The sequence below is a fragment of the Macaca nemestrina genome, chromosome X (assembly GCF_043159975.1).
Source record: "Macaca nemestrina isolate mMacNem1 chromosome X, mMacNem.hap1, whole genome shotgun sequence".
NCBI classification, from domain to species: Eukaryota; Metazoa; Chordata; class Mammalia; order Primates; family Cercopithecidae; genus Macaca; species Macaca nemestrina.
Window position 1 is genome coordinate 19,087,622 of NC_092145.1, and position 17,449 is coordinate 19,105,070.

At 38.1% G+C, this 17,449-nt stretch overlaps 1 protein-coding gene across 5 annotated transcripts in view; it reads left to right on the forward strand.

The window, feature by feature from the left end:
- Positions 1–17,449, forward strand: part of LOC105481369 (Rac/Cdc42 guanine nucleotide exchange factor 6) — a 119,414-nt gene that overhangs the window by 49,632 nt on the left and 52,333 nt on the right. The window lies entirely within an intron of this gene.

The following is a 17,449-nucleotide window of genomic DNA, read 5'->3' on the forward strand; positions in this document are numbered from 1 at the left end:
CATCTCTATACAGGTATGTGAATATCATTTTGTTTCAAAAAGTTGAATTTCACTTTTCAGTGAATTTGCTCCATAATGATGACATGAGCAATAGAGAATATGAAAAATCAAGAAGGAACTCACTAGCTAACATGGACAATAAATAATCACAGGGGACTATTTTGTTAATATCTTTTATCTTACGTTTCCAAGGCTAAAATATATTACCCAGCAGAGGTAGATTCCCTTCTCCCTTACTTCCTGATCACTTCTTTTAGCTTTTAGATAACTCCTAATTATTTAATTTTTAAAGAAAGGTTGTAGTGGAATGATGGATGAAAATATTACCATAGCTGCTTCTACCTGTGGGTCTGGAGCATATCATCACTCTGCTTTGGATCTCTCTCTGCCTCTGCTGATTCCACCAACTTAAAATGTGGTTGGGATTATCCGAGGCAGAGTAAACTCTGTGATTCTCATGGAATTTATATCAATCCTATATATATAATGGTCGAACTCTGGACATGCTGCAGTTTATATATCCCACCTCCTGTTGGAAGACATGTTGTTTCTAGTTCCTTGCTGTTATAGACAATTCTGCATTGAATAGCTTATATATATATCACTTGTCAAAGTATATGAGGATCTGTATGGTGAAAGTTAAGTGCTTAGGTCAAAGGATATATATGTTTAACAAATTTTTTTGGTAGATATTATCCCAAACCTCAGACCTAATAAAGAAAACAAATGTCTTGGGGGAACCATGATAGCCTGTGAAGAACCTGTAGAACTTTGATGTGAATATTGCTTAATTATTGACCAGCTGGATATATTGTAACTAGATATGGATGTGAAGAGATTTTGGTTGGTTGGGTTTTTTAAATCCACATTTCTTTGGCCTTGAATATTTAGGCAAATTTTTAGTGTCAATTAATTCAAAATATGTTTTGAGTGTTCTGATTGTCCTCCTAATCTGTGTTGAATAAAAAAAAATTATTCCATCCACAGGATTTGTAGACTTGTAAAATCAATTTCACTCACATGAAAAGTGCCCTCGGCCGGGCGCGGTGGCTCACGCCTGTAATCCCAGCACTTTGGGAGGCCGAGGCGGGCGGATCACAAGGTCAGGAGATCGAGACCACGGTGAAACCCCGTCTCTACTAAAAATACAAAAAATTAGCTGGGCACGGTTGTGGGCGCCTGTAGTCCCAGCTACTCGGGAGGCTGAGGCAGGAGAATGGCGTGAACCCGGGAGGCGGAGCTTGCAGTGAGCCGAGATCGCGCCACTGCACTCCAGCCTGGGCGACAGAGCGAGACTCCGTCTCAAAAAAAAAAAAAGAAAAGTGCCCTCAACTGATGGTATATTAACTCTTCTTCCCTCCAAGAGTCATTAATTGTAGATATTTTCTGTTGCTAGATCTATAAGAATACTAATGACTGATTTTTACTTCATTAAAAAAAGAAATAACATTTTTCTCTTATATAACTAGTTATATAAACAGCTGTTTTTAAAATATCAGACGATACAGAAATAATACAAAAAAGAAAGTAAGTACCACATGTAATCCCACCACTTAGAAATAATCACTATTAACATGTTAGTGAATCTCATGCCAAATTTTCTTTGAGGTAGGTGTATGTGTATCCATATATATGCATATATATGTATATATAGCCTGTAATATATGTGTGTATATAATTTTTCAAATAAAACAGGAAATTACGTATTTTCTTTTTCATAAATATTTTTCTTTTTTATTTTCTTTCTTTCTTTTTTTTTTTTTTTTTGACACGGAGTCTCACTCTGTTGCCCTGGATGGAGTGCAGTGGCACGATCTCGGCTCACTGCAACCTCTGCCTCCCGGGTTCGAGTGATTCTTCTGCCTCAGTCTCCTGAGTAGCTGGGACTACAGGCAAGTGCCACCACGCCCAGCTAATTTTTGTAGTTTTTAGTAGAAACGGGGTTTCACTATATTGGCCAGGCTGGTCTCGAACTCCTGACCTCATGATTCGCCCGCCTTGGCCTCCGAAAGTGCTGGGATTACAGGCATGAACCACTGCGCCTGGCCCATACAGACTTTTCTATCCCCACACCCCAATAATACTTGTCTCTGACCAGGCCTATTCTTTTTTTTTTTTTTTGAGATGGAGTCTCACTCTGTTGCCCAGGCTGGAGTGCAGTGGCATGATCTTGGCTCACTGCAACCTCTGCCTCCCAGGTTCAAGCGATTCTCCTGCCTCAGCTTCCCGAGTAGCTGGGATTACAGGCATGCGCCACAATTCCCGGCTAATTTTTGTATTTTTAGTAGAGACAGGGTTTCACCATGTTGGCCAGGCTGGTCTCGAACTCCTGACCTCAGGTGGTCCTCCCACCTTGGCTTCCCAAAGTGCTGGGATTGCAGGTGTGAGCCACTGCACCCAACTAGACCTGTTCTTATGCTCTTCCATTTAGTGAGTCTTTGCCAGCCCAAGGCTCCCTTTAGTTTGGTCCTGTGTATTAGGTTTCCCAGAGAAACAGAACCAATAGGGGGAGAGAGAGAGAGAGAGAGAGAGAGAATGAATAAGGAATTGGCACATGTGAGTATGGAGGCTGAGAAATTCCATACTCTACTGTCTCAAAGCTGGAGACCCAGGAAAGCTGGTGGTGTAATTCCGTACAAGTCCAAAGGCCTGGGAACCAGAGAGCTGATAGTGTTAATTTCACTCTGAGGTCAGGAGAAGATCAATTTTCTAGCTCAAATAGGCAGACAGAGAAAGCAAATTCTCCCTTCTTCTACCTTTTTGTTCTATTCAGGTCCTTAGCAGATTGGATGAAGCCCACTCACAATAGGGAGGCAATCTGCTTTACTCCATCTACCAATTTAAATGCTAATCTCATCTGGAAAACCCTTACAGACATACGCAGAAATAATGTTTAGCGAAATATCTGGGCACCCTGTCTATCCTGCCCAAGTTTACAGGATTACAACTTGGGTCGACACATACAATTAATCATCACATCCTGTGAACTTGGGCAGGATAGAGACCTCTGGGAATTTGTAAATCTGCAGACATATTCTCCCCCTTTTCAAGTTTCTAAGGGATTATCTGCTGATTTCAGCCCCATTTAGGCCTTGATGCAATTCTGGTGTCATGTCAATTTTGAAATGTTAAGTAGTTGTCCATTGTGACCAAGGTGGCTGTGGCACCCAGCTCAGACCCACACCTGCCACTAGGCATGTTTAATATGGGTAACTGAGACTTGGCCACTCCTGGCCTGTTGAATAGGAACTTAGCATCCTTGAGAGTCATGGCAGTCCAGATAAAGCTTTTACTGCCCCGACCTTGGTTCCTTAATTGTCCTCAATTATTGCTGCCATATGTTAAACTTCTCTCACTATTAATTATTTTTTCTAATAATCTTCTTCTGCCCATTGTCTTTCTTTGCTCATTGTAACTTAATGTTATATACCAGGAAGATTTAAAAAGTAAAAATCAGAGAAAGGAATTGATGCAGCTTGGTTGTGAGGCTTTATTTGTATGCAGCACTTAGGTCTTGGCACCCATGGTCTCATTGGGAGGGCAGGACAAACATGATAGTGTAAGCCACATGGTAGAGAATGATGTAAGGTTGTAAAGTGTTGTAAGATGGGTTTTTCAAAATGCAGTTGGGATCCTTTGTCTCGGAGGCACCTGGGGAACTTGTTAAAACTACAGACATACAGGTGTGGTGGCTCACGCTTGTAATCCCAGCACCTTGGGAGGCCAAGGCGGGTGGATCACTTGAGGTCAGGAGTTCGAGACCAGCCTGGCCAACATGGCGATACCCTGTCTCTACAAAAAAATACAAAAATTAGCTGGGCGTGGCGGCCCGGGCCTGTAATCCCAGCTACGTGGGAGACTGAGGCAGGAGAATTGCTTGAACCTGGGAGGCAGACGTTGCAATGAGCCGAGATTGCACCATTGCACTCCAGCCTGGGTGACAAAGTGAGACTCTGTCTTGAAAAAGAAAGAAGGAAGGAAAGAAAGACAGGAGAGAGAGAGAAAGAAAGAGAAAGAAAGAGAAAGAAAGAGAGAAAGAAAAAGAAAAAGAAAGAAAGAAAGAAAAAGAAGAGAAAAGAAAAGAAAAGAGAAAGAAGAAAGAAAGAAAGAAACTACAGACATCTGGGCCACACACCTGACTTGCTACATCAAATTCTCTGGCTGTTGATTCCAGGAAATAGCATTTTTAACAACTCCTCCCACTCCTTCCTTAACCACTTCCCCTTAATGCACAGGTGGCTCTGATGCTCACTTCACCTAAAATATGAGAACCAATCAAGGAAAAGGTTGAATGGAGGATGTAGGATTCAAGGCAAATCTTGGAGGAAGGTCGGAAGTTAGACAAGCAGAGAAGAGCTGAAAGTTTATTCAGACAGGGGGAGCTATATGAGCAGATTCTCCCTGGCAAGAGTGTGCCTGTCTGTAATTAGTCCCTGCAGGTCAGAGAGTGGACTGCACTCTCTTCTTCTCCCATCCAAATGTCCCTTGTAAGATGAAATTCTTTATTCACTGCAACTATTGCAGCACACTTAATAAAGCTGTCCTTTGTGCTGTCACAAATAGGCCAGACTCACAGTAATCTTAATATTCAACTCTGGGGATGAGCATCTGTGTGCAGAGTGAAAGATGGTATTTCCCCACATCCAGGTAGGAAAATATAATCACTAAGGACCAATGTAATTTATTTTGTTCTTGCTTTCTTCTACTTTATGTAACATATGGTAGATGCCTTAAGGGCATGTTTTATAGAACTTGCCTGCGGTAGAAAAGGTGGGAGGAAGGCTGTGGCATGTTACATTACAAAAATCCTAGGAAGCTTTGGGTAACCTTTGCTGTAGCTTCCCGTTTTCTGCTCACCCTCATTTTCTCTCTCACTCATCTATCTACCCTCTCACTCCCACCCTGGATTTTTCTACCTTTCTACTGCTCACTCACCTTTTCAATTCTACTAGCCTAAACTACCTTACACATATATCCATTGATTCTCTTTTCCATATCCGCTCTTACTTCTTTCTTACCCTCTTCCCATCTTACTCTTCCATTCGAGGGCTGGAGGTGGAGGAAGTGACAGGATCCTAGGGAGTTCGTGAATCTGTCTGTGGATAATGGGGACTAGTGCTGCTTGTTTTGTGAAAGCCAAGGACCTGGGCGTGCGGAATCAATCACTGCAGGCGGTTCTACTGGCATATAAATCAAATATGACATAAATATTATAATATATTGCTCTTTTTGTTCTCAAAGAACTTCACCAACATTAGCTCATTTTCATAGGCATCGTAATTATCTCAGAATTCCTATAATGTAATAATTTTGCTTTGATTTAAGGTTTCCTGAGACCATTATAGACTCCTTTATCATTGGAGATATCTCTATTTTCAGCCATTGTTTATGCATTTTAGTTTCTTAAAATAATTTCTTTATACTTTTATGACTCCTTCCCTTTGGAAAACGTAGTTATACAAATGAACTCACTCTAAAGCCTCTCCAGGAAATGTAGGAAATGTGTTTTACTGGAAAATCAATAGCCCAGGATGGCGGTAGCAAAGGCCTCCACCTTTTTTTTTCCTATGGTTTCTCACTATCTATTTTATTCTGAATTCAGGCAAAGGTTGGTTGAGCAAAAGGATGCCCAGTTGTCCTTGGGAAGACAGAGTCAGGGAGGCAAAGGCAGTGTCTGGACAGAGTCTATTTTAGTGAGTTCGAATGGATTTCATCAGATCAAATTGTACTGCTCTGAAGTTGCTTGGCCTGCCAAACTCCTTGCCTTCTGACTCACCACTGAGGCCTTCTGTTTGGGAGCACATAGCCTTCTCTGTCTGCTTCCCTTCTTATCCTTTTACATTAGATGCCCTGTGGCCTGAAAAATAAAGAACCAGTCTCAGAAGTTCATCAGTTGATATTTTGAGATTGAAGAAAGCAATAAAGTTCCGAGTGACTTTGGGAAGGAATCCCAAACATCCACCCTGATGAGCATTCCTGCTCATCCAGCCACAGCAAGAGAAGTTCTGTTTAGTATATTACTACTCACATGCATTTTTTTGGGGGGGGGAGGGGGGCATAATTTGATAAAAAGACTTATTAACCACTTTTGTCATGTTAATTTTGTAAAGTCCATTCTGCCACTCTCAAAACTTGCAGTCATAGGAGTTTAATGTATATTTCCATTTAGCTCTCCAGATCTCACTCCAAGGCAGCAGGAAGTGTCTGTGTGCCTCCCTCCCATGGGAAGTAACTGTCCTATGCCAGTGGTTCCAGCAGAGATGGGTCTCCTAGAAAGTTTGTTGCCTCACCTAGCAAATAAACCCACTGGAGCAGGACACTTGGCATCTTTCTTGAAGAATCTTAGCAATTTCATGTACAAGAGCCCCATATGATAGCATTTTAAAGGGAATTGAAATATTAAGGCTATTTCAATGGCGGAGAAGGAGAGTGAATTATATAAACAATGGAATTAAAGTAGTGTTTGTTTTAAAAATCACATTTTATGATGAAAATAATATCTATGATTTTACTAATTTAAAAAATTCCCTTCAAGCTATGACTGTTTGCTGTTGTTTTCCTTTATTTCAACAGATATTATAATTCAGGGACTATGACAGTTATATACGACAGTGCTTTAAGGGAGGGTGACAGCTGGGCATGGTTACTCATGCCTGTAATCCCAGAACTTTGGGAGGCAGAGGCATGAGGACAGTTTGAGCCCAGGAATTCAAGACCAGCCTGGGCAACATAGTGAGACTCCGTCTCAACAAAAAATTAAAAATTAGCTGGGCACGGTGGCTTGTGCTTGTAGGCCGAGCTACTCGGGAGGCTGAGGCAGGAGGATCATTTGAGTCTGGGAGACCAACACTGCAGTGAGCCAAGATAGCGCCACAGAACAATCACTGGAACCCAGGAGGCAGAGGCTGCACTGAGCCGAGATTGTGCCACTGCACTCCAGCTTGGGCAACAGAGTGAGACTCTGTCTGAAAAGAAAAGAAAAGGAAAGGAAAGAAAAGAGTGAACAAAAAGATTAGAAGACTTAATTCCCTCCCAAATATAAGAGGGCCCCATCCTTTTTGATTCCCAACACCAATACTATAGATAACCAAGTAAATATTTTATTTTTATTTTTATATTTTTTGAGACAGACCCTCCCTCTTTCACCCAGCTGAAGTGCAGTGGCGCGATTTGATTTGGGCTCACTGCAACCTCCACCTCCCAGGTTAAAGCAATCTTTCTGCCTCAGCCTTCTAAGTAGCTGGGATTACAGGCGTGTGCCACCATGCCCAGCTAATTTTTATATTTTCAGTAGAGATGGGGGTTTCACCATGTTGGCCAGGCTGTTCTCAAACTTCTGGCCTCAAGTGATCTGCCTGCCTCAGCCTCCAAAAGTGCTGTAATTACAGGCGTGAGCCACTCTGCCTGGCCCAAATAAATATTTTAAATAAATGTGCATATGAGCCTTACCTCCTCCTTTTTACTTAATAAACTATAGTACTGTTGAATTCTAGTGCATTTATCTCTATTTCTATGAATTAAAAAAATGAATATCAGTGCTGAGTATAAGTGATTACTTGAGGAACTGCAGTGAACAACAACCCAGATGGACAAAGAGCTATCATGATGAACAAGCTTGAGTATTGAGGGCCATGACCCTGGATAAGGACTTGGAGGCAGAGAAAAAACAGAAGAGTTTTTATTGACAGGTGAGAAATTTGTGCTTTGTTTTTAAATAATAGCTTTATTGAGGTATAATTCACATAGCATAAAATCCACCATTTTAAAGTGTATAATTCACTGTTATTAGTGTATTCACAGAGTTGCACAATGATCGCCACTGTCTCATCTAATTTCATAACATTGTTATCACCCCAGCAAAAAACCTTCTATCAATTATCAGTCACTTCCCATTTCCCATTCCCTTCAGCCCTTGGCAACCACTAATCTACTTTCTGTCTGTATGGATTTTGCCTATTCTGGAAGTTTTACATACATGGAATTCTATAATATGTGATATTTTGTGTTTGATTTCTTTCACTTAGCATAGTATTTTCAAGGTTCATCCATGTTGTAGAATGTATCAGTACTTCTTTCATTTTATAGCTAAGTAATATTCTATTGTATGGTTAGACCAGCTTTTATTTATCCATTTGTCAGTTGATGGACTTTTTTTTTTTTTTTTTGAGACGGAGTCTCTGTCGCCCAGGCTGGAGTGCAGTGGCGCTATCTCGGCTCACTGCAAGCTCTGCCTCCTGGGTTCACGCCATTCTCCTGCCTCAGCCTCCCGAGTAGCTGGGACTACAGGCACCCGCTGCCACCATGCCCGGCTAATTTTTTGTATTTTTAGTAGAGACAGGGTTTCACTGTGTTAGCCAGGATGGTCTTGATCTCCTGACCTCGTGATCCACCCGCCTCTGCCTACCAAAGTGCTGGGATTACAGGCTTGAGCCACCGTGCCCGGCACTTTTTGGTTATTTTTAAAAATGCTGCCGTGAACATTCATGTACAAATTATTGTGTGGACATATGTTTTCACTTCTTTAGGAGTAGAATTGCTGGGTCACGTGGTAACTTTGTGTCTGACTTTCTGAGGAACGGCCAAACTGTTTATCACAGTAGCAGTACCATTTTACATTCTTACCAACAATTGTAAGAGTTTCAGTTTCTCTATATCCTCACCAACACTTGTTATTATCTGTTTTTTTCTTTGTAATATAACCACCCTATTGAGTATCAAGTAGTATCTCATTGTGGTTTTGATTAGCATTTTCCTAATAGTTAATGACGTTGGGCATGTTTATTGGCCATTTGTATATCTTCTTTGGAGAAATTTCTATTCAAATTCTTTGCCAACTTTAATTGATTATTTTTATTGTTGAGTTGTAATAGTTCTATATATATTGTGGATACTAGACTCTTATCAGATATATGATTTGCAAATATTTCTTCCATTCTATGAGTTGTCTTTTCACTTTCTTGATAATGTCATTTCACACACACAAATTTTTAATTTTGATGAATTTCAATTTACTTATTTTTGTTTTGTTATGCTTTTAGTGTCACCCAAGAATCCATTGCCAAATTGAAAGTCATGAAGATTTCTTCCTCTGTTTACTTTAAGACTTTTGTAGATTTAACTCTGAAATCCATTTTGAGTTAATTTTTGTATATAATATGAGGTACGGGTGTAAATTTTTTCTTTTGCATGTGAATATCTAGTTTTCTCAGCACCATTTGTTGGAAAAAAATGTTCTCTCCCCATTGAATGGTCTTTTTTATAATTGACAGATAAAATTATATGTATTAATTGTGTACAACATGATGTTCTGTCATGTTTAGTCATTGTGGAATGACTAAAGCTAGCTAATTAACACACATATTACCTCACATAGTTATCATTTTTGTGGTAAGAACAATTAACATTCCCTCTCTAGGCATTTTTTAAGAGTACAATATATTGTTATTTACTATAGTCACAATGTTGTACGAGAGCTCTCTTGAACTTATTCCTTCTAACAGATATTTCATATCCTTTGATCAACATCATCCCAACCAGGTCCCCCAACTGCTGCAGCCCCTTGTAACCACCATTCTATTCTCTAGTTCTATGAGATCAACTTTTTAAGATTACATATATGATGAGATCATGTGGTATTTTTCTTACTGTGACTGACTTATTTCACTTAACATAATGTCTTCTAGGTTGATCCATGTTGTTGCAAATGGCAGGATTTTCGTCTTTTTAATGATTGAATAGTATTCCATTGTGTTTTGTTTTGTTTTGAGACAAAACAAATATTATTTGTATAATAGTATTCCATTGAGTTTTGTTTTGTTTGAGGGTCTTGCTCTGTCACTCAGACTGGAGTGCAGTGGTGTGATCCTGGCTCACTGCAACCTCTGCCCCTGGACTCAAGTGATCCTTCCACCTCAGCCTCCCAAGTAGCTGGGGCTACAGGTGTGCACCACCACACCTGGCTAATTTTTTAGTTTTTTATAAAGACAGGGCCTCACCATGTTGCTGAGGCTGGTCTCGAACTCTTGAGCTCAAGCAATCTGTTCTCCCCAGCCTCCCAAAGTGCTGGGGTTATAGGCATGAGCCACCATGCCCAGCCTCCATTGTGTTTTTATACCACATTTTCTCTGTCCATGCATCTGCTGATTTCATGTTTTGGCTATCATGAATAATGCTGGAATGAACATGGGAGTGCAGATATTAACATACTGATTTTATTTTTATTTTTGGAATTTGAATCTGTCAATATTCAAAAAATAACTTACTGAGATTGTGATTGGAATTATGTTGAATCTATAGATCAAGTTGGAAATAACTGACATCTTGATAATACTGAGTCTTTCTAGCCATTAATATAGGGTATCTCCCCATTTATTTAGTTCTTTGATTTCTTTTACCAGAGTTTTGTAGTTTTCTTTATATAGATCTTGTACATATTTTCTTAGATTTATACCTAAGTATTTCATTTTTAGGGGTGCTAATCTAAATGATATTATGTTTTTTTGTTTCAGATTTTAATTGTTTATTGCTGATATAAAGGAAAATGATTGACATTTGTGTATTGACTTTGCATCTTGCCACCATGTTATAATCACTCATTAGCTCCAGAAATTTTTTTGATTTATTCAGATTTTCTACATATACAATCATGTTATCTGCAAATAAAGACAGTTTTATTGCTTTCTTCCCAATGTGTATACCTTTTATTTTTTTCTTGTCTTATTGCGTTAGCTAGGACATTCAATATGATGTTGAAAAGGAATGGTGTGAGGGGAACATTCTTGTTTTGTTCCTAATCTTAGTAGGAAAGCATCTGGCTTCTTACCATTAAGTATAATGTTAGATGTCGGGGATTTTTTTGTTTGTTGGTTGGTTTTTCATTTTCTTTTTTCTCTTATTTTTTTCATAGCTGTTCTTTATCAAGTTGAGAAACTATTCCTAGTTTTTTGAGAACTAAAAAAAAATCATGAATGGATGTTGTATATTGTCAAATGCCTTTTCTGCATCTGTTGATATGATCATGTGATTTTCCTTCTCTAGCCTGTTGATGTGATAGATTACATTAGTGATTTTTTGGAATGTTGAACTAGTCTTGCATACTTTGTTAAACCACACTTGGCTGTGTTGTAGCATTCCTTTTATCTATTGCTGGATTTTATTTGCTAATATTTTATTGATGATTTTTGTAACTATATGCATTAGAGATACTGGTTTGCAGTTTTCTTGTAATGTCTTTGGTTTGGGTATTGGGGTAATTCTGGCTTCATAAAATGAGTTAGGAAGTATGTATTCTCTGTGCTTCTATGTTCTGGAAGAGATTGTAAAGAATTGATATAATTTCTTCCTTAAATGTTTAGTAGAATTTACCAGTGAACCTATCTGGGCTTAATGCTTTCTGTTTTGGAAGGATGTTAATTACCAATTCATTTTCTTTACTAGATGTAGGCCTATTCAGATTATCTGTTTCTTCTCTTGTGAGTGTTGGCAGACTGTATCTTTAAAAAACTCCATTTAATCTAGGTTATCAAATTTGTAGGCAGAGTTATTCATAATATTCCTTTAACATTATTTTAATTTCCATGGGATCTCTAGTGATATCCTGCCATTTCATTTCTGATATTAACAGTTTGTATCTTCTCTCTTTTTTTCAATGAAGTTCACCAATTTTATTGATCTTTTCAAAGAGCCAGCTTTTGGTTTTATTGATTTCCTCTACTGATTTTCTGTTTTCAATCTCATTGATTTCTGCCCTAATTTTTATTATTTCTTTTCTTCTGTGTGCTTTAGGTTTAGTTTGCTCTTCTTTTTGTTGTTTCCTAAGGTGAAAGTTTAGGTTGTTTATTTTAGATCTTTCTTCTTTTCTAATATATGCATTCAGTGCTATAAATTTCCCCACAAGCACTGCTTTCACTGCATTCCACAAATTTTAATAAGTTATACTTTCATTTCCATTTAGTACAAAATATTTTAAAATTTCTTTTGAAATATATTTTTAGAAAAGAAATGTGTTATTTTGAGATGTGTTGCTTAATCTCCAAGTATTTTCCTGCTATTGATTTCTAGTTTGATTACATTGTCATCTGAGATCATAGATTGCATGATTTCTATTCTTTTAAATTTGCTAAGGTGGGTTTTATGGATCATAATGTGGTCTATCTTGAGGAATGTTTCATGTAGGCTTGAGAAAAATATGTAATCTGCTGTTGTTGGATGAAGTAGTCGATAGATGCCAACTATATCCAGTTGCTTGATGGTACTATTGAGTTCTAGTATGTGCTTACTGATTTTCTGCTTGCTGGATCTCTCCATTTCTGATAGAGGGGTAGTGAAGTCTCAACTATAATAGATTTATCTATTTCTACTTGAAGTTCTAGCAGTTTTTGCCTCACATTTTTTTTTTTTTTTTTTACCGAGTATTAAATCACAGGAGGAATTTACTCCAAGAATGCCAATCAACATACTGGACAATGTCTTTAACTATAGTTTACAACAATAGTTTACAACTATAATGGCCTTTCATATAGCTGCTTCTAATGTCAGTACTCACTGAAAGGCATAATATGAAAATATAACTCAGCCAAAGAAAATGTTTCTTTTGTTCACTTCTTTTGCTCATTTCTTGGAATAGCAATTAGCAAGTACCAATGTGTATAAAATGCCTAAAAAATACATGATGCCATTGTCGCATATGTTTGAAAAACACAGTATCATATTGGCCCTGCTTAGAGTTTCAAAATATACTTATCATACTAAAAGTTCTAAAACGCTATGCATAAAGAAATTTGTATAAATTATTTAACAGTTTTTCATAATTGTTATTGTTATTCTTTGGGAAGTTAGATATATCAATATACTCTCAGATTTATCAATATACTTTATTCACCTGATCTTTGAATGAGAGTAGGTTAAGTAAGCAAATTTATTGTCATTTGCACTGACAAGGAACTAGAGTGTTCCTTTTTTTTTAATTATTGATTGAAGGGAGAACATTTCCACCACAACTTTGATGGAAGAGTTTTCATTTGATTATAAAAGTTGTGCCCCGTGTATTTTGATTCTGTTTTTAGGCACATGCATATTAAGGACTGTTATGTCTTGTTGGAGAACTGACTTCTTTATTATTATGTAATGGCTCTTTCTATTCCTGATAATTTTTCGTGCTCTAATGTTTGCTCTGTCTAAAATTAACATAGCCACTCCAGCTTTCTTTTGATTAGTATGAACATGATACCTCCTTTTTCATCCCTTTATTTTTAATTTATAAATGTCTTTATATTTAAATTGAATTTCTTATTAACAGCATATGGTTGGGTCTTATTTTTTGATTCACTCTGAAAATGTCTGTCTTTTCATTGGTACATTTAGACCACTGACATTTAAAGTGATTATTGATATAGGTGGATTAATGCCTATCATACTTGTTACTGTTTTCTATTTGTTGCCCTTTTCGTTGTTCGCTTTTTGTCTTCCACATTTTTTTGCTTTTTGTTTTAATTGAGCATTTTATATGAGTCCATTTCTGTTTTTTCACATATCAATTATATTTCTTTAAATAAACATTTTTAGTGGTTGCTCTATGCCTTTATAGCTAGTCCCAGTTCGCTTTCATATAATACTATACAAAGATATACACTATATTCACAGGTAGTGCAAGTACCTTATAATAACATAGTATTCCTAATGATTACCTCCCATCCCTTGTATGATTGCTGTCATTCATTTTACTTACACATAAATACACATTAGTATATACACACACATAATCAAATACATTGCTGCTATTATTATTTTGAATAAACTGTTATCTATTAGGTCAATTAAAAATAAGAAAAAAAGTTTTTATTTTATCTTTGCTTATCCCTTCTCTAATATTCTTTCCTTCTTTATGTAGATCCAAATTTCTGACCTATATTGTTTTTCTTCTCTGTGAAGAACTTCTTTTAACATTTCTTGCAAGGCAGGTCTAATGGTGACACTACCCCTCAGTTTTTGTTTGTCTGAAAGTCTTGATTTGTCTTTCGCTTTGAAGGATAATTTCACAAGATACAGAACTCAAGGTTAGTGGGTTTTTCTCTCAACACTTTAAATATTTCACTCCACTCGCCTCTTGCTTGCATTGTTTCTGAGGAGAGGTCAGATGTAACTTTCATTTGAACTCACGTATAGATAAACTTTGTTTCCCGTGGCTTCTTTCAAGAATTTTTTCTTTATTTTTGATTTTCTGGAGTTTGAATATCATACGCTTAGAATTTTGTTTTGCATTTATCCTACTTGGTCTCTGAGCTTCCTGGATTTGTGATTTGGTGTCTAACTAATTTTGAGTAAATTCTCAACCATTATTGTTTCAATTATTTTCTCTTTCCTCTCCTGATATTTCCACATTACGTGAATGTTGCACCTTTTGTAGTTGTTCCACAGTTCTTTCGTATTCTCTTCTGTATTTTTCCCCCCAATCTTTTTTCTCTTTGCTTTTTGGTTGTAGCAGTTTCTATTGACATATTCTCAAGCTCAAAGATTCTTTCCTCAGCCATGCCCAGACCACTATGGAGCCTATCATGGGCAGGCATTCTTCATTTCTGTTACAGTGTTTTTAATCTCTAGCATTGCTTTTTGATTCTTTCTTAGAATGTCTGTCTCTCTGCTTATAATGTCCATGTATTCCTGCATGTTGTCAACTTTTTCTGTTAGAGTCCTTAGTATATTAATCACAGTTACTTAAAAACACTGGTCTGATAATTCTAACATTCCTGTGTTATCTGACTTGAGTTCTGGTGCTTGCTTTGTCTCTTCATACTGTATTTTTTGCCTTTTAATATGCCTTGTAAATTGTTGTTGGAAGCCTGACATGATGTACTGGGTAAAGGAACTGTGGCAAATAATCCTTTAGTAATGTAGTGGTAAGGTGTAGAAGGAGGGGAAGCATTCTATATTTTCATGATTAGGTCTTGGTTTTTAATGAGCTTGTGTCCTTGGACCATGAACTTCACCAGTGCTTCCTAGTTCTCCCCCTTAGGTGGGACAGGATGACTAGAAAGGACTGGAGTTGGGTTATCTTCCTTACCCCATGTGGAAGGCTAGAGCTGGCTGGAGTTGCTTATTGACCTTCTCCCATAACAGTTAGTATTTGATAAAACTTCAATAGGTTATGCTTGGGCGGGGCGCAGTGGCTCATGCCTGTAATCCCAGCACTTTGGGAGGCCGAGGCAGGCGAATCACCTGAGGTCAGAGGTTCGAAACCAGCCTGACCAACATGGTAAAACCCTGTCTCTACTAAAAATACAAAATTAGCTGGGCGTGGTGGCGCATGCCTGTAATCCCAGCTACTAGGGAGGCTGAGGCAGGAGAATGGCTTGAACCCAGGAGGCGGAGGTTGCAGTGACCCGAGATCCCACCATTGCACTCCAGCCTGGGCAACAAAAGTGAAACTGCGTCTCAAAAAATAAAAACAGAAAGAAACAAAGCAAACAAACAAACAAAAAGTAGGTTATGCTCTGGTAAAATAGTTTCTCCTGAGGGCAGACCTCGTTAAGAAGAAGAGAGTGCTCTGGCATATTCAAAAAGGCAACTTTTTCCCTCCCTCTGCCTGAAGCATGAGGGTATTTTCCTCTAATCTTCACTGAGAGAACCTGGAGCTTAAACTCACAAAACTGTGGGTGTGCTGTCTTAATATTGCCCCCCTGGAGTTCCTAACTCTCAGACTTGTGCATCCGGAGCCCCCAGAAGTTTGTCAATTACAGTGTAGGTTTTTCTATCCTAGTGCTGGTTCCTGTGGAGGCTTCTGCTTGTGAACCTCTCTGCTCTGGTGATTTGTGATTCTCTTTATCTGCCTGTCTGTTTCCCCAATTTTTAGAGTAGCAGTTTTCCCTGTGACCTCACTTTTCTGACAGATTTAAGAGAAAACGATGGTTTATTTCAGTTTGTTTAGCTATTTACTTCCTGTTACGATGGAGTAATGACTTCTAAGCTCCTTACATGTCAGACTGAAAAACGAAAGTCTTTTTTTCTTTTTTAAAATAGGCATTTATAAATATATAGTTTCCTTTAAGCACTGTTTAACTGCACCCTGTGAGGTTTTGTATGTTGTGTTTTCATTTTCATTCATCTCAAAGTAGTTTCTAATTTCCATTCTCGCGCTTGGACTTTCTATGGAGGGGAATATTTCTATTCCATTACTGGGTTAATTTCTGAGAACATCAATACCTCCAGAACCCTGCATTTACACTTTTAGAGGGTAGTTTCTGAGGAATAGAGGAACTGAAAGTAGACATGAGTGGCTCGGTATAGGGGCTGCAATTTAACCCCGAGCTTTTGAAGCCATCCTGTGTTCTTCTAAGCCAGTGATTCTCAACTAGGGGCAATATTGCCTTTCAGGTGACATTTGGCAATGTCATGGCAATGATATGGGCATTCCGTCACAACAAAGAATTATCTGGTTTGAAATGTTAATAATGTTGCTATTGAGAAACCCTTTTTTAACCCTTTAAATTGGTAGGTCTGTTTCCCACTTACCCAGCACCTATCTGTACAGTGTGTCACTACATCTTCATAATGGTCCCCAAGGTAGGTGCAATATCATAATCTGAGATGATGTAAGCAAAGTTTTAAACTGAAGCAACCTCTCAGTCAGCAGCAGAGTCAGAACTACCACCCTGCACTCCAGTTGTTTCCCAGAAAACCCACGGTTACCAGGATCTCCACTTGTTTTGACCATTCCACCTTTCAAAAGCAGATCATCATGCATTGTCTTGTGAGTATATGGCTGGCATATTGGTAGGCTAATACACTTCTCCTAGTTAAGGAGACTTCACTCCGTATTGTAACTCTCTGTTTAATGTCTCTGCAAATACAGTATAAACTCCCTGTGGGCAGCACAGCAGTTGGCAGAGTAGGCACTCAGTCGATTTTGTTGAATGAATTAGAATATATGAAAGAAAATTATACCAGAATGTTAACTGGGTTGTCTCTAAGAGCTTAAATGAAGGTTTTTAAAATTATTATGCTTTAAGTTCTAGGGTACATGTGTACAACGTGCAGGCTCGTTACATAGGTATACATGTGCCATGCTGGCCCACTGCACCGCACCCATCAACCCGTCATTTACATTAGGTATTAAATGAAGGTTTAACCTGCCACCAGAAGAGGCTTGGAAATGGGTTGTGACATGACCCTAGAACTGGTGGGGGAAGAGAAATTGTGAACCCCCATATTGGTTGTTTTGCCTATAGGATTTTAATTACATGATTAATAATAATGATAATTTTTATTTCTCTTGTTAAATTTCTCACACTTCAGCCTACTTTGTTCTTTGAATTGTTCATGGTAGCACCTTCTGCCTTTAATAAAAGACTAGTTTTAACTCTGCTTAAAAATTCACTGTATCCTCAGATTTTATTCCCTAAAGGTCTTATCACAAACATAACTTAAACAAAAATCTCTTGTGATGTTTGATATC